A 22,822-nucleotide genomic window follows, 5' to 3' on the forward strand; every position below is an offset into this window, starting at 1 on the left:
CACACACACACTCTCTAACACACACACACTCTAACACACACACTAACACACGCACTCTCTAACACACACACTAACACACACACACACTCTCTAACACACACACTCTCTAACACACACACTAACACACACACACACTCTCTAACACACACACTCTCTAACACACACACTCTCTAACACACACACTAACACACACACACACTCTCTAACACACACACACTCTCTAACACACACACACTCTCTATCACACACACACTAACACACACACACTAACACACACACACACTCTCTAACACACACACACACACTATAACACACATACACTCTAACACACACAACAACAACAATCGCCATTCGCCACTAAGTGGCGGTGACGTCACCACGACGCTTGTGCCAGGCACACACACACTCGAACACACACACTTTCTAACACACACACACTCTAACACACCACGGCGCCTGTGCCAGGCTAGGTGCACTTTTGAGGCCACGTGAAGTATCGGAGGCTCGCTACTGACAGGAGGTCTCGGGGCAGACCCAGCAGGTGCCACGGGTCGACTGACCGAGATGACCGAGATGACTGGCTGATGCACCACCTGTGCCCCCTACTGTGCCAACTTGCTGTGCTTTAGCCACCCGGCGCTCCGCTCGTTGTTGTGAGCGTCGCTCCTCCGCCCTCCGTTGTTGTTGGAGGGCGACTGCCTCCAACTGCCCAGTAGCGTCCTTCACGAGCCTCCTCCACAGAGGCCGATCTTGACACCGCTGGTATCAGTCATCGGCAAGTCCACTCAGCTCCACGTCCTCCTGTACCACGTCACTCTATCGCTTCTCTAGCCCGTGCCGCGCCCGTTTAGCGCCTTCTATCCAGCCACACAAAATCTGTTTAGGCATGCGGTGGCTGGGCATGCGGGCTACATGGCCAACGCAGCCTCGCCTGCCAGAGGAGCTCACCGATGGGACTGTGTCCAGATCTTTGTGAGTTGCTCACACAACCCAGCCTGCAGGTTAAACCCAGGACGGATCGTAGCCAGGACAAGCCTCAATGTTTCTAAACAGCGACGCAGTTCCATTAGGGGGGGGGGGGGGTCCACATTTCGCAAGCGCAGAGAAGGGAGGACGCAACTGTTGCCAAACAATAAGACCCGAAGCTTCGTGCGGACGATGAAAAGATAACACTGGTCAACACACTTTGTCTGGCATAAAGTATTTCAATGGTTTTAAGGTAATTTTGGGGGTGCCGATTCCAAATGTGGCATCAGTTTTTGTCTATCACATCAGGTTTTTGAGATATGAAATATTGCATTTTCAATAAAAACTGCGGAAGAAAAATGTTAAATAAATGTGGATATCTACATAAAATGATATTATAAACACACACTATCCTAAAAATACAGCACCGTATTTTAACACTAAAGCAGTCACTGACTCGCAACAACTTGCAATCATAAGTGACGGAGTTAATTTCGGGTAAAATCAATGAAAAATGGGGTATGCCGATAGCATAAAAACTTAACCCGTAAAAACAAAGTTTTTCACTCTAAATCCTTTATATGCTTGGCGGCTAGAGTCCTCTCGTCCTCTGGCTTGAGATGGCTGCCACCTATGGGTCAGATGATTGCATGCCACCATTAAGCAATTGGTCATTAAATATTTTAAAAAAATTCCTAAAAAGTATCAAATTTTAGAGAAAAAAAATTCACGGGTATCGGGTAGGGTACGGGTAGGGTAGGGTATCGGGTAGGGTACGGGTATCGGGTAGGGTACGGGTAGGGTAGGGTATCGGGTAGGGTACGGGTATCGGGTAGGGTACGGGTAGGGTAGGGTATCGGGTAGGGTACGGGTATCGGGTAGGGTACGGGTAGGGTAGGGTATCGGGTAGGGTACGGGTATCGGGTAGGGTACGGGTAGGGTAGGGTATCGGGTAGGGTACGGGTATCGGGTAGGGTACGGGTAGGGTAGGGTATCGGGTAGGGTACGGGTATCGGGTAGGGTACGGGTAGGGTAGGGTAAGGAATCAAAACCCGTTTGCGACCTCTGCCCCTGCCCCACACTCACGTTCTTAAGTGCACACAACACAAAGCTCACCCACATGCCCTTTTAACAGGCTGTTGGGGCAAGTGCTGTTAGCGAGCACCTATTAAGGCCGGCACTGTGGCACACGAGGGGGTGGGTGGCCAGCGCCACGCCCGGCCGCCTTTGTCTCCCCAGTGCTAGCGATGTTCACTACACACCGCTACACCGGGTACTCATTTGAGGCTGAGTCGACCTAGGGGAGGCCCAGGACCGGTTCTGATAATCGCCGTCACCGGTGTTGGCCGCGAGCGGGAATCGAAGTCGCCGGGTTCACCGGGTTCGCCGAGTAGACACCGCCGCTCCCCGTTGCACACGCAGACGACACGCAGATGACATGCACCAACATGCACACACACACACAGTGACACACACACACACTGACACACACACGCACCAACACACACGCGCGCACCGACACGCACTGACACACACTGACACACACTGACACACACACGCACCAACACACACGCGCGCACCGACACGCACTGACACACACTGACACACACTGACACACACACGCACCAACACACACGCGCGCACCGACACGCACTGACACACACTGACACACACTGACACACACGCACCAACACACACACGCGCACACACACACACTGACACACACTGACACACACACACGCACCAACACACACACGCACACACACACGCACACACACACACGCACCGACACACACACTGACACACACACACACGCACCGACACACGCACACACACACACGCACCAACACACACACACGCACCGACACACACACACGCACCGACACACACACACGCACCGACACACACTGACACACACACAGACACACACACACGCACAGACACACACGCACCAACACACACACACGCACCAACACACACACACACATGCACCAACACACACGCGCACCGACACACACACACACGCACCGACACACACACACGCACCGACACACACAGACACACACACAGACACACACACACACACGCACCAACACACACGCACCAACACACACACACACGCACCGACACACGCACAGACACACGCACAGACACACACGCGCACCGACACACACACACACGCACCAACACACACACACACGCACCAACACACACGCGCACCGACACACACACGCACCGACACACACACACACAGACACACACACGCACCGACACACACACACACAGACACACACACGCACCGACACACACACACAGACACACACGCACCGACACACGTACCGACACACGCACAGACACACCCACGTGCGTGAGCAGCAAAGCGAGTTTGCTTTTACTTCCTGTTCTTGATAGAAACAAAATATTAACAACAACAACTCCCAAGTCGACGTTAATCCTCGGCAACAACCAGGGCAGCCTCCGTAACCACCACCACCACCACAACCATCCACACCACCACCAACACACAACCATCCACACCACCACCACCCCCCCCCAACACACAACCATCCACTCCACCACCACCACCCCCCCCCCAACACACAACCATCCACACCAACAACACCCCCCAGCACACAACCATCCACCCACCACCACCACCACACAACCACCCACACCACCACCACACAACCACCCACACCACCACCACCACCACAACCATCCGCACCACCACCACCCCCCAACACACAACCATCCACACCACCACCACCACCACAACCATCCGCACCACCACCACCCCCCAACACACAACCATCCACCCCACCACCACAACCATCCACACCACCACCACCACACAACACACAACCATCCACACCACCACCACCCCAACACACAACCATCCACACCACCACCACCACCACAACCATCCACACCACCACAACCACCACCACCACAACCATTCGCACCACCACCACCCCCAACACACAACCATCCACACCACCACCACACAACCACCCACACCACCACCACCACAACCATCCACCCCACCACCACCACCACACAACCACCCACACCACCACCACCACAACCATCCGCACCACCACCACCCCCCAACACAACCATCCACACCACCACCACAACCATCCACACCACCACAACCACCACCACCACAACCATCCACACCACCATCACCACACAACACACAAGCATCCACACCACCACCACCACCCCAACACACAACCATCCACACCACCACCACTACCCCCCCCCAACACACAACCATCCACACCACCACCACTACCCCCCCCCCAACACACAACCATCCACACCACCACCACCACCACCACCCACAACCATCCACACCACCAACAGCACCCCAACACACAACCATCCACACCACAACCACCACCACTCCCCCACCACCACCCCCAACACACAACCATCCACACCATCACCACCACACAACCACCCACACCACCACCACCACCACCCACAACCATCCACACCACCAACACCACCCCAACACACAACCATCCACACCACAACCACCACCACTCCCCCACCACCACCCCCAACACACAACCATCCACACCACCACCACCACACAACCACCCACACCACCACCACCACCACCCCAACACACAACCATCCACACCACCACCACTACCCCCCCCCAACACACAACCACCACCACCCCCAACACACCACCACCCCCAACACACCACCACCACCACCCCCAACACACCACCACCACCACCCCCAACACACAACCATCCACACAACAGAAGCAGCAGCAGCATTACAACACGGTCGACTCAACACCAACAACTCGCCCATTCGCCACGACACACTCGCCCATTCACTCTCTTGCACACAAGGCAAAGATTACTCCGTGTGAACTGTCACAGACTGTAGGGGCAAGTGCTGTTAGCGAGCACCACCTATGAAGGCCGGCACTGTGGCACACGAGGGGGTGGGTGGCCAGCACCACGCCCGACCGCCTTTGTCTCCCCAGTGGCGATGTTTACACACCGCTACACCAGGTACTCACTTGAGGCTGAGTCGACCTAGGGGAGGCCCATGACCGGTTCAGATAACCGTCACTGGTGTTGGCCGTGAGCGGGAATCGAACTCGGGTCGCCGGGTTCGTAGCGCGGCGTAGCGCTAACCACTACACCCACCGCTCCCCACTCTCTCACACACACTCTCTAACACACACTCTCTAACACACACAACAACCGCCATTCGCCACTAAGTGGCGGTGACGTCACCACGACGCTTGTGCCAGGCCAAGTGCACCCTGAGGCCACGTGAAGTGTCGAACGCCCGCTGGCAGGAGGTCACGGGGCAGACCCAGCAGGTGCCACGGGTCGACTGACTGAGATGACCGAGATGACTGGCTGATGCACACACACACACACTCTAACACACACACACACTCTAACATTCTCTCTAAAACACACACTCTCTTACACACACACATTAACACACACACACTCTAACACACCACGGCGCCTATGCCAGGCTAGGTGCACTTTGAGGCCAGGTGAAGTATCGGAGGCTCGCTGCTGACAGGAGGTCTCAGGGCAGACCCAGCAGGTGCCATGGGTCGACTGACCGAGATGACCGGTAGATGCACCACCAGCTGTACCCCCTACTGTGCCAGGCTAGGTGCAGGAAGTCACAGGACAGACCCAGCAGGTGCCATGGGTCGACTGACCGAGATGACCGGTAGATGCACCACCAGCTGTACCCCCTACTGTGCCAGGCTAGGTGCAGGAGGTCACAGGACAGACCCAGCAGGTGCCATGGGTCGACTGACCGAGATGACCGGTAGATGCACCACCAGCTGTACCCCCTACTGTGCCAGGCTAGGTGCAGGAAGTCACAGGACAGACCCAGCAGGTGCCATGGGTCGACTGACCGAGATGACCAGTAGATGCACCACCAGCTGTACCCCCTACTGTGCCAGGCTAGGTGCAGGAGGTCTCGGTACAGACCCAGCAGGTGGCATGGGTTGGCTGAGATGACCGCTGGTAGATGCACCACCAGCTGACATCACCACCACCACTCACCACCCATCACCACCCTCACCACCATCCCTATCACCATCACCACCCTCACCACCATCACCACCATCACTATCACCATCACCACCCTCACCACCATCACCATCATCACTATCACCATCACCACCCTCACCACCATCCCTAACATCACCACCATCACCACCATCACCACCATCACCACCCTCACCACCCTCACCACCATCCCTAACATCACCACCATCACTATCACCATCACCACCCTCACCACCCTCACCACCATCCCTAACATCACCACCATCACTATCACCATCACCACCCTCACCACCATCCCTATCATCACCACCCTCACCACCCTCACCACCATCCCTAACATCACCACCATCACTATCACCATCACCACCCTCACCACCCTCACCACCAATCCCCTATCACCATCACCACCCTCACCACCCTCACCACCATCCCCTATCACCATCACCACCCTCACCACCCTCACCACCATCCCCTATCACCACCTTCACCACCCTCACCACCCTCACCACCATCCCCTATCACCATCACCACCCTCACCACCTCACCACCATCCCTATCACCCTCACCACCCTCACCACCCTCACCACCCTCACCACCATCCCCTATCACCATCACCACCCTCACCACCCTCACCACCCTCACCACCATCCCCTATCACCACCTTCACCACCCTCACCACCCTCACCACCATCCCCTATCACCATCACCACCCTCACCACCTCACCACCATCCCTATCACCCTCACCACCCTCACCACCCTCACCACCATCCCCTATCACCATCACCACCCTCACCACCTCACCACCATCCCTATCACCCTCACCACCCTCACCACCCTCACCACCATCACCACCCTCACCACCCTCACCACCATCCCCTATCACCATCACCACCCTCACCACCTCACCACCATCCCTATCACCCTCACCACCCTCACCACCCTCACCACCATCACCACCCTCACCACCCTCACCACCCTCACCACCACCCTCACCACCATCCCCTATCACCCTCACCACCCTCACCACCCTCACCACCATCACCACCCTCACCACCTCACCACCATCCCTATCACCCTCACCACCATCCCCTATCACCCTCACCACCCTCACCACCATCCCCTATCACCATCACCACCCTCACCACCATCCCCTATCACCATCACCACCCTCACCACCCTCACCACCATCCCCTATCACCATCACCACCCTCACCACCATCCCCTATCACCATCACCACCCTCACCACCCTCACCACCATCCCCTATCACCATCACCACCCTCACCACCATCCCCTATCACCATCACCACCCTCACCACCCTCACCACCATCCCCTATCACCATCACCACCCTCACCACCATCCCCTATCACCATCACCACCCTCACCACCCTCACCACCATCCCCTATCACCATCACCACCCTCAGCACCCTCACCACCATCCCCTATCACCATCACCACCATCACCACCCTCACCACCATCCCCTATCACCATCACCACCCTCACCACCATCCCCTATCACCATCACCACCCTCACCACCATCCCCTATCACCATCACCACCCTCACCACCCTCACCACCATCCCCTATCACCATCACCACCATCACCACCCTCACCACCATCCCCTATCACCATCACCACCCTCACCACCATCCCCTATCACCATCACCACCCTCACCACCTCACCACCATCCCTATCACCCTCACCACCATCCCCTATCACCATCACCACCCTCACCACCCTCACCACCATCACCACCATCACCACCCTCACCACCTCACCACTATCCCTATCACCCTCACCACCTCACCACCATCCCCTATCACCATCACCACCCTCACCACCTCACCACCCTCACCACCATCCCTATCACCCTCACCACCTCACCACCATCCCCTATCACCATCACCACCCTCACCACCTCACCACCTCACCACCATCCCTATCACCCTCACCACCTCACCACCATCCCCTATCACCACCTTCACCACCCTCACCACCTCACCACCTCACCACCATCCCTATCACCCTCACCACCTCACCACCATCCCCTATCACCACCTTCACCACCCTCACCACGCTCACCACCCTCCCTTATCGCCCAGCATCCTTCCTTCACCACCAAGTTGCATGCTGCAAGTTGCAGATGCTTCAAGAGATATCGTTGCTATTGCAACGCACAGCGTTTAAACCATCACATCCACTTGATTCACCATTGAAAATGCAATATTTGAAATCTCAAAAACCTGATGTGATAGACAAAAACTGATGCCAGATTTGGAATCAGCACCCCCCAAAATTACCTTAAACCCGTTGGAATATCTTATGCCAGAAAAAGTGTGTTGACCAGTTTATAATCACAACTTTGCCTTTTATATATATGGAGATTATACACAATCGTGTTAACATATAAAGGGAAGTTTGCGGCTATTAAAGCTAACGATGAGGATGTTCCAAGTAAGATTATATTAACAAGTGTTTACAGCCAATGTATGTCTTGTCTAAAGTTGCGTGAACTTATAACTGCAAGATTGTGTCTTAAAGAAAACAATGGCGTTATTTCAAGTAAGGTTATATTTTTAAATGTTTGAAGAAAACGAATGCTGTCTATAGTTGCGTTAACATAAAGGAAAAAATCGTAGAGATATTTAAACTAAGATTTTATCCCTTAAGAGCTTAAAGAATGCGGGAGCGATTATTTATTTATATAGCGGGGAGGGAGGGAGGGGCCGTGTTTACATGGGGGGGGTGGGTGGGGGCCGCGAGCCGCGCTGCTATTGGTCGGCGCCCCCTCCCCACGTGACCCGATTCCGGGCTCACGTGGCGCGGAACGTCAACACGGGCGAGGGGGCGGGGCCAGGGGGGTCGATGGGCGGGGCTAGATGAGCGATGGGCGGGGCTAGAGGGGGTCGATGGGCGGGGCCAGGGGAACGATGGGCGGGGCCAGGGGGTCGATGGGCGGGGCCAGGGGGGTCGATGGGCGGGGCTAGGGGGGGTCGATGGGCGGGGCCAAGGGAGCCAATGGGCGGGGCCAGGGGCCTTTCGGACCACAACAACAACGACAAGATACGTAAACAAATACAAACTAAAGTAAACAAACACAAACACAAGTAAACAAACACAAACTAAAGTAAACAAACAGAAACTAAAGTAAACAAACACAAACTAAAGTAAACAAACACAAACACAAGTAAACAAACACAGGGTAAACAAACACAAACTAAAGAAAACAAATTGAAGCTAAAGTAAACAAACACAAGTAAACAAACACAAACTAAAGTAAACAAACACAAGTAAACAAACACAAACTAAAGTAAACAAACACAAACTAAAGTAAACAAACACAAACTAAAGTAAACAAATTGAAGCTAAAGTAAACAAACACAAGTAAACAAACACAAACTAAAGTAAACAAATTGAAGCTAAAGTAAACAAACACAAGTAAACAAACACAAACTAAAGTAAACAAATTGAAGCTAAAGTAAACAAACACAAGTAAACAAACACAAACTAAAGTAAACAAATTGAAGCTAAAGTAAACAAACACAAGTAAACAAACACAAACTAAAGTAAACAAATTGAAGCTAAAGTAAACAAACACAAGTAAACAAACACAAACTAAAGTAAACAAATTGAAGCTAAAGTAAACAAACACAAGTAAACAAACACAAACTAAAGTAAACAAACACAAACTAAAGTAAACAAACACAAACACAAGTAAACAAACACAAACTAAAGAAAACAAATTGAAGCTAAAGTAAACAAACACAAGTAAACAAACACAAACTAAAGTAAACAAACACAAGTAAACAAACACAAACTAAAGTAAACAAACACAAACTAAAGTAAACAAACACAAACTAAAGTAAACAAATTGAAGCTAAAGTAAACAAACACAAGTAAACAAACACAAACTAAAGTAAACAAATTGAAGCTAAAGTAAACAAACACAAGTAAACAAACACAAACTAAAGTAAACAAATTGAAGCTAAAGTAAACAAACACAAGTAAACAAACACAAACTAAAGTAAACAAATTGAAGCTAAAGCAAACAAACACAAGTAAACAAACACAAACTAAAGTAAACAAATTGAAGCTAAAGTAAACAAACACAAGTAAACAAACACAAACTAAAGTAAACAAATTGAAGCTAAAGTAAACAAACACAAGTAAACAAACACAAACTAAAGTAAACAAATTGAAGCTAAAGCAAACAAACACAAGTAAACAAACACAAACTAAAGTAAACAAATTGAAGCTAAAGTAAACAAACACAATATTTTATTATTCACCTGTTCTTCACCTGAGGACGGCTGCTTGCGTTGTGGCCGAAACGTCGTGAGAATTATTTTATTTTGTTTTATTTTTATTATTTTATTACTTCCCTTCTACGTGATGACTTTACCGAAAGAACCAAGAAGATGAAATGTACCCTCCTAGTAATGGCAGAACTCCACGACTCCAGGAAGAGGCCCTGAAACTTGCCATGAAGAGACCGTGGCCAATCACAGCCAACATCAGTTGAGCGTGGGGACAATTAGACCCAAGCCGTAACATAACATATAAACAATAATGTTGAAAAATATAGATTTGTAATGATAGAATATGGTGTTGTCATCAGTGTGACACAAGTTTACCAAGTTTGGAGTTGATACCACATTGGGAAGTGGGTTTAAATTGAGTTACAAGATTTGAGGAAACTACAACAGAAAGTGAGTTCATAGAAAGCGTGTAAAAAGATTGTTTAAACATATATTTTGTATTTTAATGATAGAATGTGGTGTTGTCATCAGTGTGACACAAGTTTACCAAGTTTGGAGTTGATACCACATTGGGAAGTGGGTTTAAATTGAGTTACAAGATTTGAGGATACTACTATAACAGACAGTGAGTTCATAAAAAGCGTGTACAAAGATTGTTTAAACATATATTTTGTATTTTAATGATAGAATGTGGTGTTGTCATCAGTGTGACACAAGTTTACCAAGTTTGGAGTTGATACCACATTGGGAAGTGGGTTTAAATTGAGTTACAAGATTTGAGGATACTACTATAACAGACAGTGAGTTCATAGAAAGCGTGTACAAAGATTGTTTAAACATATATTTTGTATTTTAATTATAGAATGTGGTGTTGTCATCAGTGTGACACAAGTTTACCAAGTTTGGAGTTGACACCACATTGGGAAGTGGGTTTAAATTGAGTTACAAGATTTGAGGATACTACTATAACAGACAGTGAGTTCATAGAAAGCGTGTACAAAGAATGTTTAAACATATATTTTGTATTTTAATTATAGAATGTGGTGTTGTCATCAGTGTGACACAAGTTTACCAAGTTTGGAGTTGATACCACATTGGGAAGTGGGTTTAAATTGAGTTACAAGATTTGAGGATACTACTATAACAGAAAGTGAGTTCATAGAAAGCGTGTAAAAAGAATGTTTAAACATATATTTTGTATTTTAATGATAGAATGTGGTGTTGTCATCAGTGTGACACAAGTTTACCAAGTTTGGAGTTGACACCACATTGGGAAGTGGGTTTAAATTGAGTTACAAGATTTGAGGATACTACTATAACAGTGAGTTGAATAAGAGCGTGTAAAAAGTAAATATTAATGTGAAATAAATAAATAAATATTGCCATATTCCCATAAATATTCACGTACAATAAGCACACATTTAGGTTTAATAAGCACACATTTAGGTACGATAAGCACACATTTACGTATAATAAGCAAATAGTTCAGAATGTTCACGAACGTGGCCGCATCACCACGACCATCAACCACCACTACCACCACCACCATCACTACCACTACCGTCATCACCATCATCACCATCATCACCACCACCATCACCACCAACATCACCAACACCATCACCAACATCACCACCACCATCACCACCATCACTATCATCACCACCACCATCACCACCAACATCACCACCACCACCATCACCACCACCACCATCACCACCACCACCATCACCACCACCATCACCACCACCACCATCACCACCACCACCATCACCACCACCACCATCACCACCACCACCATCACCACCACCATCACCACCACCACCATCACCACCACCACCACCATCACCACCACCACCATCACCACCATCACCACCACCACCATCACCACCACCACCATCACCACCACCACCATCACCACCACCATCACCACCACCACCATCACCACCACCACCACCATCACCACCACCACCATCACCACCACCACCATCACCACCACCACCACCACCATCAACCACCACCCACAACCACCCTCACCACCACCCTCCGGCCTTTCCGTGTTCCATGTTTCGATCTCAACAAACTGCAGCTGCCATCTCGCTTAGAATCAACAACAACATCAACAACAACAGCAGCTGTCGATGCTCTCTAGCTTAGAATCAACAACAACATCAACAACAACATCAACAACATCTACAACAACAACATCAACAACAACAGCTGCTGCTGTAGCTGTAGCTGCTACCTCGCTTAGAATCAACAACAACATCAACAACAGCTGCTGCTGTAGATGCTGCTGTAACTGCTATCTCGCTTAGAATCAACAACAACATCAACAACATCTACAACAACAACAGCTGTAGCTGTAACTGCTATCTCGCTTAGAATCAACAACAACATCAACAACATCTACAACAACAACAGCTGTAGCTGTAGCTGCTCTCTCGCTTAGAATCAACAACAACATCAACAACAACAACAGCTGTAGCTGCTCTCTCGCTTAGAATCAACAACAACATCAACAACAACAACAGCTGCTGTAGCTGTAGCTGCTCTCTCGCTTAGAATCAACAACAACATCAACAACAACAACAGCTGTAGCTGTAGCTGCTCTCTCGCTTAGAATCAACAACAACATCAACAACAACAACAGCTGTAGCTGCTCTCTCGCTTAGAATCAACAACAACATCAACAACAACAACAACAGCTGCTGCTGTAGATGCTGCTGTAGCTGCTCTCTCGCTTAGAATCAACAACAACATCAACAACAACAACAGCTGTAGCTGTAGCTGCTATCTCGCTTAGAATCAACAACAACATCAACAACAGCTGTAGCTGCTCTCTCGCTTAGAATCAACAACAACATCAACATCAACAACAGCTGTAGCTGTAGCTGCTCTCTCGCTTAGAATCAACAACAACATCAACAACAACAACAGCTGTAGCTGTAGCTGCTATCTCGCTTAGAATCAACAACAACATCAACAACAACAACAGCTGTAGCTGTAGCTGCTATCTCGCTTAGAATCAACAACAACATCAACAACAACAACAGCTGTAGCTGTAGCTGCTCTCTCGCTTAGAATCAACAACAACATCAACAACAGCTGTAGCTGTAGCTGCTCTCTCGCTTAGAATCAACAACAACATCAACAACAACAACAGCTGTAGCTGTAGCTGCTATCTCGCTTAGAATCAACAACAACATCAACAACAACAACAGCTGTAGCTGTAGCTGCTATCTCGCTTAGAATCAACAACATCAACAACAACAGCTGTAGCTGTAGCTGCTATCTCGCTTAGAATCAACAACATCAACAACAACAACAACAGCTGTAGCTGTAGCTGCTATCTCGCTGATAAGCAACAGCGAACAAGCGGCGATGGCGGTAGAGACAGCAACAGTGGTGGTTGTTGTGGTGGTTGTGGTGGTTGTTGTGGTGGTTGTTGTTGTGGTTGTTGTTGTGGTTGTTGTTGTGGTTGTTGTGGTGGTTGTTGTTTATAAAACTCGAGCGGCATGAGAAGCTGAGCTGAGAGCGGACAAAATGGCGCGGTGTTGATGTTGGTGGTGATGGTGTTGATGTTGGTGATGGTGGTGTTGGTTGGTAGTGATGGTGGTGATGTTGGTGGTGATGGTGGTGATGTTGATGGTGGCGATGATGGTGGTCGTAGTGATGATGGTGGTGATGGTAGTTATGATGATGGTAGTGATGGTGGCGGTGATGATGGTAGTGATAGTGATGATGGTGGTGGTGGTGATGATGATGATGGTGGTGATGATGGTGATGATGGTAGTGATGGTGACGATGGTGGTGATGTCCAACACTCAACTCGCCTCACACAACAATAACCACCACCACAACAATCATCACCACAACAACCACAACAACCATCACCACCACACCTCTCGACTGACGACGATTCACAACTTTCCCCTCAGGAAGTGCCACAGCCACCCCCTCGCCTCGCTCTGGTGGTGATGGTGGTTGTTGTTGATGGTGATGATGTTGGTTGTTGTTGATGGTGGTAGTGATGGTGGTGATGTTGATGGTAGTGATGGTGTTGGTGGTACTGATGGTGTTGGTGGTACTGATGGTGTTGGTGGTACTGATGGTGTTGGTGGTAGTGATGGTGTTGGTGGTAGTGATGATGGTGATGGTAGTGATGTTGGTGGTAGTGATGTTGATGATGGTAGTGATGATGGTGATGGTAGTGATGTTGGTGGTAGTGATGTTGGTGGTAGTGATGGTGATGTTGGTGATGTTGATGGTAGTGATGTTGGTGGTAGTGATGTTGGTGGTAGTGATGTTGATGGTAGTGTTGATGTTGGTGGTAGTGATGTTGATGTTGTTAGTGTTGATGGTTGTTGTAATGATGATGGTAGTGATGGTAGTGATGTTGATGATGGTAGTGATGATGTTGATGTTGGTAGTGATGGTAGTGATGATGGTGATGTTGATGGTAGTAATGATGGTGATGATGTTGATGATGTTGGTAGTGATGGTAGTGATGTTGTTGATGGTAGTGCTGTGGTTGATGTTGGTAGTGGTGATGTTGATGATGGTTGTTTTAATGTTGGTAGTGTTGATGGTTGATGTAATGATGATGGTAGTGATGATGTTGATGGTAGTGATGGTAGTGATGATGTTGATGGTAGTGATGGTAGTGATGATGTTGATGGTAGTGATGGTAGTGATGATGTTGATGGTAGTGATGGCAGTGATGATGTTGATGGTAGTGATGGCAGTGATGATGTTGATGGTAGTGATGGTAGTGATGATGTTGATGGTAGTGATGGCAGTGATGATGTTGATGGTAGTGATGGTAGTGATGATGTTGATGGTAGTGATGGTAGTGATGATGTTGATGGTAGTGATGGCAGTGATGATGTTGATGGTAGTGTTGGTTGTTGTGATGATGATGGTAGTGATGGTAGTGATGATGTTGATGGTAGTGATGGCAGTGATGATGTTGATGGTAGTGATGGCAGTGATGATGTTGATGGTAGTGATGGCAGTGATGATGTTGATGGTAGTGATGATGTTGATGGTAGTGATGGCAGTGATGATGTTGATGGTAGTGATGGTAGTGATGATGTTGATGGTAGTGGTGATGATGGTAGTGATGGTTGTGTATGTTGATGGTAGTGATGTTGTTGTTGTTGGTAGTGATGTTGTTGATGGTAGTGATGTTGATGGTAGTGGTGATGATGGTAGTGATGGTTGTTGTGATGATGATGGTAGTGTTGGTTGTTGTGATGATGATGGTAGTGATGGTTGTTGTGATGATGATAGTGATGGTTGTTGTGATGATGATGGTAGTGATGGTTGTTGTTGTGATGATGATGGTAGTGATGGTTGTTGTGATGATGATGATGATAGTGATGGTTGTTGTGATGATGATGGTAGTGATGGTTGTTGTGATGATGATGGTAGTGTTGGTGATGTTGATGGTGTTGATGTTGTTGATGTTAGCGCCACCACCGCCCACCCCCCTCTCACCTCAATGGCTTCGCGTTGGTGTCTGAGCTCGGAGAGTTTGATGAGAAGATCGACACAACAACAACAACAGCCGCTTCTGTCGTCACCGTCGTCTGTTGTTGTTTATGTCTCGTTGTTGTTGTTTATTTTTGTTGATTTTTGTTGATTTTCGTCGACCGCAATCGTCGTCGTTTCGCTCGCGAAGAGGAAATTTTTCTTTTGCAGCGCTGAGGGAGGGAGGCGCGTGCTGAGGGGCGGGGCTGTGGGGGGGGGGGGTGAGGGGCGGGGCTGTGGGGGGTGAGGGGCGGGGTTATGGGGGGTGAAGGGCGGGGTGAGGGGGAGTTGTGGGGGGTGAAGGGGCGGGGCTGTGGGAGGTGAGGCGGGGTGAGGGGGAGGGGAACGGGGTTGTGCCGGGTGAGGGGCGGGGCTGTGGGGGGTGAGGGGAGGGGTTATGGGGGGTGAAGGGCGGGGTGAGGGGGGGTTGTGAGGGGGGGTTGTGGGGGGTGAAGGGGCGGGGCTGTGGGAGGTGAGGCGGGGTGAGGGGGAGGGGAACGGGGTTGTGCGGGGTGAGGGGCGGGGCTGTGGGGGGTGAGGGGCGGGGTTATGGGGGGTGAAGGGCGGGGTGAGGGGGGGTTGTGAGGGGAGGGGTTGTGGGGGGGGTGAGGGGGAGGGGTAGTGGGAGGTTCGGCGGGTTGAGGGGGGTGAGGGGCGGGGCTGTGGGGGATGAGGGGCGGGGTTAAGGGGGACAAATTTTCCAACTGTCACTTGCCACCCCAACCGACACATCTAATTAACATAATTTATAGCGCCTCATGAATTTAGATTTTAAGCTTTCGTGACTGCAGGGATTCATCTTCTTGGCTCTTTCGGTAAAGTCATCACGTAGAAGGGAAGTGATAAAATAATAAGAAATAAATTATATAATTTTATTATGTTTTATTTTTATGATTTTATTACTTCCCTTCTACGTGACTTTTACCGAAAGAACCAAGAAGATCACCTCATGATTATTAAGTAGATTTTGACGGCGGCATTCGGTGACGCGCGTAATTTATTAATTTATATCGCCTCATGAATATTAAGTTTCCTTTCAAGAGTGGAGCAGCCAATCCGGTGGCGACAATCGCGGCGAGTGGCGGGAACTAGGGGGCGTGGTTTATGCTAATGAGGGGGCTGGGGGTTTATGCTAATGAGGGGGCTGGGGGTTTATGCTAATGAGGGGGCTGGGGGTTTATGCTAATGAGGGGGCTGGGGGGTGTGAGGGGCGGGGCCGTCTGGATGTTTCCAGCGAATCACGTGACGCCATCTTTGTTTACGTTTAGAATTCATTATTTATTTTTAGATTTCCCCCCTGCTAAATTCCGATCCTTTTATTTAAACTTAACGTTGTTACTTTTGTTCCTTTTGCATTCACCGTTATGAGCAAAATTCTCCCTTGTTTTTTTGTATGTTATTAAAATACCGTGTAACAATAATACACTTTTTTTTTTAAAACGTGACAATGTTATTTCGGTGGATAAACAGTTTCAAAGACAACCTAGCCTGGCACAGGGTCTGTCCCGTCACCTCCTCATGCACCTAGCCTGGCACAGTAGTACAAACCATGGCACCTGCAGGGTCTGTCCCGTGACCTCCTCCTCATGCACCTAACCTGGCACAGCAGTACAACCCATGGCACCTGCAGGGTCTGTCCCGTGATATCCTCCTCATGCACCTAGCCTGGCACAGCAGTACAACCCATGGCACCTGCAGGGTCTGTCCCGTGACCTCCTTATGCACCTAGCCTGGCACAGCAGCACAACCCATGGCACCTGCAGGGTCTGTCCCGTGACCTCGTGCACCTAGCCTGGCACAGCAGCACAACCCATGGCACCTGCAGGGTCTGTCCCGTGACCTCCTCATGCACCTAGCCTGGCACAGCAGCACAACCCATGGCACCTGCAGGGTCTGTCCCGTGACCTCCTCCTCGTGCACCTAGCCTGGCACAGCAGTACAACCCATGGCACCTGCAGGGTCTGTCCCGCGACCTCCTCCTCATGCACCTAGCCTGGCACAGCAGTACAACCCATGGCACTTGCAGGGTCTGTCCCGTGACCTCCTCATGCACCTAGCCTGGCACAGCAGTACAACCCATGGCACCTGCAGGGTCTGTCCCGTGACCTCCTCCTCATGCACCTAGCCTGGCACAGCAGTACAACCCATGGCACCTGCAGGGTCTGTCCCGTGACCTCCTCCTCATGCACCTAGCCTGGCACAGCAGTACAACCCATGGCACCTGCAGAGTCTGTCCCGTGACCTCTTCCTCATGCACCTAGCCTGGCACAGCAGTACAACCCATGGCACTTGCAGGGTCTGTCCCGTGACCTCCTCCTCATGCACCTAGCCTGGCACAGCAGTACAAACCAGAGTGTATGAGTCTGTGTGTGTCAGAGTGTGTGTTAATGTGTGTTAGAGATTGCGTGAGTCTGTGTGTGAGTCTGTGTATGTGTGTGCATGTGTGTGTCCGTGTGTGAGTGTGTGTGTCTGTGTGAGAGTGTGTGTCTGTGTGAGAGTGTGTGTCTGTGTGTGTCTGTGTGTGAGAGTGTGTGTCTGTGTGAGAGTGTGTGAGAGTGTGTGTCTGTGTGTGAGAGTGTGTGTCTGTGTGTGAGAGTGTGTGTCTGTGTGTGAGAGTGTGTGTCTGTGTGTGAGAGTGTGTGTCTGTGTGTGAGAGTGTGTGTCTGTGTGTGAGAGTGTGTGTCTGTGTGTGAGAGTGTGTGTCTGTGTGTGAGAGTGTGTGTATGTGTGTGTGTGAGAGTATGTGTCTGTCTGTGTGTGAGAGTCTGTGTGTGAGTCTGTGTATGTGTGTCCGTGTGTGAGAGTGTGTCTGTGTGTGAGAGTGTGTGTCTGTGTGAGAGTGTGTGTCTGTGTGAGAGTGTGTGTCTGTGTGTGTCTGTGTGTGAGAGTGTGTGTCTGTGTGTGAGAGTGTGTGTCTGTGTGTGAGAGTGTGTGTCTGTGTGTGAGAGTGTGTGTCTGTGTGTGAGAGTGTGTGTCTGTGTGTGAGAGTGTGTGTCTGTGTGTGAGAGTGTGTGTATGTGTGTGAGAGTGTGTGTCTGTGTGTGAGAGTGTGTGTCTGTGTGTGAGAGTGTGTGTCTGTGTGTGAGTGTGTGTCTGTGTGTGAGAGTGTGTATGTGTGTGAGAGTGTGTGTATGTGTGTGTGTGAGAGTATGTGTCTGTCTGTGTGTGAGAGTCTGTGTGTGAGTCTGTGTATGTGTGTCCGTGTGTGAGAGTGTGTCTGTGTGTGAGAGTGTGTGTCTGTGTGAGAGTGTGTGTCTGTGTGTGAGAGAGTGTGTCTGTGTCTGTCTGTGTGTGAGTCTGTGTATGTGTGTCCGTGTGTGAGAGTGTGTCTGTGTGTGAGAGTGTGTGTCTGTGTGTGAGGGTGTGTGTCTGTGTGTGAGAGAGTGTGTCTGTGTCTGTCTGTGTGTGAGTCTGTGTATGTGTGTCCGTGTGTGAGAGTGTGTCTGTGTGTGAGAGTGTGTGTCTGTCTGTTAGAGTCTGTGTGTGAGTCTGTGTATGTGTGTCCGTGTGTGAGAGTGTGTCTGTGTGTGAGTCTGTGTATGTGTGTCCGTGTGTGAGAGTCTGTGTGTGAGTCTGTGTATGTGTCCGTGTGTGAGAGTGTGTCTGTGTGTGAGTCTGTGTATGTGTGTGTCTGTGTGAGAGAGAGTGGGGAGCGGTGGGTGTAGTGGTTAGCGCTACGCTGCGCTACGAACCCGGCGACCCGGGTTCGATTCCCGCTCACGGCCAACACCAGTGACGATTATCTGAACCGGTCCTGGGCCTCCCCTAGGTCGACTCAGCCTCAACTGAGTACCTGGTGTAGCGGTGTGTAAACATCGCCACTGGGGAGACAAAGGCGGTCGGGCGTGGTGCTGGCCACCCACCCCCTCGTGTGCCGTGCCGGCCTTCCTAGGTGCTCGCTAACAGCACTTGCCCCTACAGTCTGTTAAGGCTATACGGGGGGAGCTTTGTCTTTTTTTAGTGAGAGTCTGTGTGAGAGTATGTGTGTGAGTGTCTGTGTGTGAGTGTCTGTGTGTATGTGTGTGTGTCTGTATGTGTATGTGTGTGAGTGTGTGAGAGTGTGTGTGTGTCTGTGTGTATGTGAGAGTGTGTGAGTCTGTGTGTATGTGAGAGTGTGTGAGTCTGTGTGTATGTGAGAGTGTGTGAGTCTGTGTGTATGTGAGAGTGTGTGTCTGTGTGTATGTGTGTATGTGAGAGTTTGTGAGTCTGTGTGTATGTGAGAGTGTGTGTGTCTGTGTGTATGTGAGAGTGTGTGAGTCTGTGTGTATGTGAGAGTGTGTGTCTGTGTGTATGTGAGAGTGTGTGAGTCTGTGTGTATGTGAGAGTGTGAGTCTGTGTGTATGTGAGAGTGTGTGAGTCTGTGTGTATGTGAGAGTGTGTGAGTCTGTGTGTATGTGAGAGTGTGTGAGTCTGTGTGTATGTGAGAGTGTGTGAGTCTGTGTGTATGTGAGAGTGTGTGAGTCTGTGTGTATGTGAGAGTGTGTGTCTGTGTGTATGTGAGAGTGTGTGAGTCTGTGTGTGAGAGTGTGTGAGTCTGTGTGTATGTGAGAGTGTGTGAGTCTGTGTGTATGTGAGAGTGTGTGAGTCTGTGTGTATGTGAGAGTGTGTGAGTCTGTGTGTATGTGAGAGTGTGTGAGTCTGTATGTATGTGAGAGTGTGTGAGTCTGTGTGTATGTGAGAGTGTGTGAGTCTGTGTGTATGTGAGAGTGTGTGAGTCTGTGTGTATGTGAGAATGTGTGAGTCTGTGTGTATGTGTGAGAGTGTGTGATTCTGTGTGTATGTGTGAGAGTGTGTGTATGTGTGAGAGTGTGTATATGTGTGTGTGAGTCTGTGTGAGAGTGTGTGTGTGTATGTGTGTATGTGAGAGTGTGTGAGTCTGTGTATGTATGTGTGTGAGTCTGTGTGTGTGTCTGTGTGTATGTGTGAGTCTGTGTGTGTGAGAGTGTGTCTATGTGAGTCTGTGTGTGAGATTGTGTGTCTGTGTGAGAGTCTATGTCCCAGCAGGCGTTCGACACTTCACGTAGCCTCAAGGTGCACCTGGCCTGGCACTGTTGTGACGTCACCGTCACTCAGTGTCCAATGGCCGCGTTCCCGCTACTTCAATAGGCGCTCGCAAGCAGCACTTGCCCCTCCAACCTGCCAGAGGCTACACGGGGCAGCTTTGTCTCTTTGTTATTGCGGACCGCATTTAATTTATGCAGTGACGTGACCGCGTGGGCGTGACCCGGATGGGAAATGAAGGGGAGGGGCGGGGCGCCCTCGGTCACGTGGTTAGCGGGTGCCGTCCTCGCGTGACCTGCGTCAGGGTGGGGGATGTAGGGGGGGAGAGGGGAGGGGGGTGGGGGGGGAGAGGGGAGGGGGGGTGGGGGGGAAGAGGGGAGGGGCTAAGGTGGGAGGGGGAGAGAGGGGAGGGGCCAAGGGGGAGAGGGTAGGTGGTAAGGGGGGAGAGGGGGGAGGGGCTAGGGGGGGGGAGAGGGGAGGGGGTAGGTGGTAGGGGGAAAGGGGAGGGGCCAAGGAGGAGAGAGGGGGAGGGGGTTGGTGGTAGGGGGGGAGGGGGCCAAGGGGGAGAGAGGGGAGGAAGGAGGGGCTAGGGGGGAGAAAGGGGGGGTGAAGGAGAAGGGGGCGGGGCTAGAGAGGGGGAGGGGGGCGGGGCTAGAGAGGGGGCGGGGCGAGAGAGGGGGAGGGGGCGGGGCTAGAGAGGGGGGGGAGGGGGGCGGGGCGAGAGAGGTGGGGGGGATTTCCCCGTAGTTTCTGGAACCTGCCGTGACAGCATCATCACCACCACCATCATCATGGTCTATGCACTGCTGAATGGAGATTAAAGTGGTGATGATGATGGTGATGTCCCTTACCATGCTGAGTGTGATCTTAACCCACGTGTCTCTCTCTCTGTGTCTCAGTGCAATCACCATCATCATCATCACCACCATCACCATCATCACCACCATCACCATCATGGTCTATGCACTGCTGAATGGAGATTAAAGTGGTGATGATGATGGTGATGTCCCTTACCATGCTGAGTGTGATCTTAACCCACGTGTTCCTCTCTCTGTGTCTCTCTGCAAGCACCACCATCATCATCACCACCACCATCATGGTCTATGCACTGCTGAATGGAGATTAAAGTGGCGATGATGATGATGGTGATGTCCCTTACCATGCTGAGTGTGATCTTAACCCACGTGTTCCTCTCTCTGTGTCTCTCTGCAAGCACCACCATCATCATCACCATCATCATGGTCTATGCACTGAGGGTGATCTTAAACCACGTGTTCCTCTCTCTCTCAGTGCAATCACCACCATCACCACCATCACCACCTTCACCACCATCACCATCATCACCATCATCACCACCATCACCACCATCATCACCACCATCACCACCGTGGTCTATGCACTGAGTGTGATCTTAAACCACGTGTTCCTCTCTCTCTGTGTCTCAGTGCAATCACCATCATAACCATCATCACCATCACCACCACCATCACCACCACCACCATGACCATTGGTCTCTCCGCTGCTCGATGCAGATGATCACTATGTAACACGATGTTTGTTCCTGGGTAGTGAAGTGTTATTTTCGAATTGCGTATGCCTGCCTCAAAGAGTACGGAAGATGGCTATTTATTTAACCACGAACTTTTACGTGAAGGAATGACACAGATGCACACCGCGTTTTCATGTTTCGCGTTAAACAGTTTAGAGTTCAGGGCATTGGTGAACACACCCCCACACGCCCATATACACCACACGCACACCCATATACACACACCACACGCACACACCCATACACCCCACACCCATATACACACAAACACCCATATACACACAAACACCCATATACACACACACACCACACACACCCATATACACCCCACACACCCATATACACACACCCATATACACACCACACGCACACACACACCCATATACACCCACCCACACACACCCATATACACACACCACACGCACACA

General features: G+C 50.3%; 1 protein-coding gene across 1 annotated transcript in view; it reads right to left on the reverse strand.

The window, feature by feature from the left end:
- The window catches only part of CREBRF (CREB3 regulatory factor), a 39,586-nt gene extending 23,560 nt beyond the window's left edge, over positions 1-16,026 (reverse strand). The window contains exon 1 of the mRNA XM_078884947.1: positions 15,812-16,026. The gene's annotated coding sequence lies outside the window, so the exon portion shown is untranslated. The remainder of the gene's footprint in view (positions 1-15,811) is intronic.
- Between the last annotated feature and the right edge of the window lie 6,796 nt (positions 16,027-22,822).

This window comes from Lampetra fluviatilis, unplaced genomic scaffold (genome assembly GCF_964198595.1).
Source record: "Lampetra fluviatilis unplaced genomic scaffold, kcLamFluv1.1 SCAFFOLD_178, whole genome shotgun sequence".
In the NCBI taxonomy this organism is placed as follows: Eukaryota; Metazoa; Chordata; class Hyperoartia; order Petromyzontiformes; family Petromyzontidae; genus Lampetra; species Lampetra fluviatilis.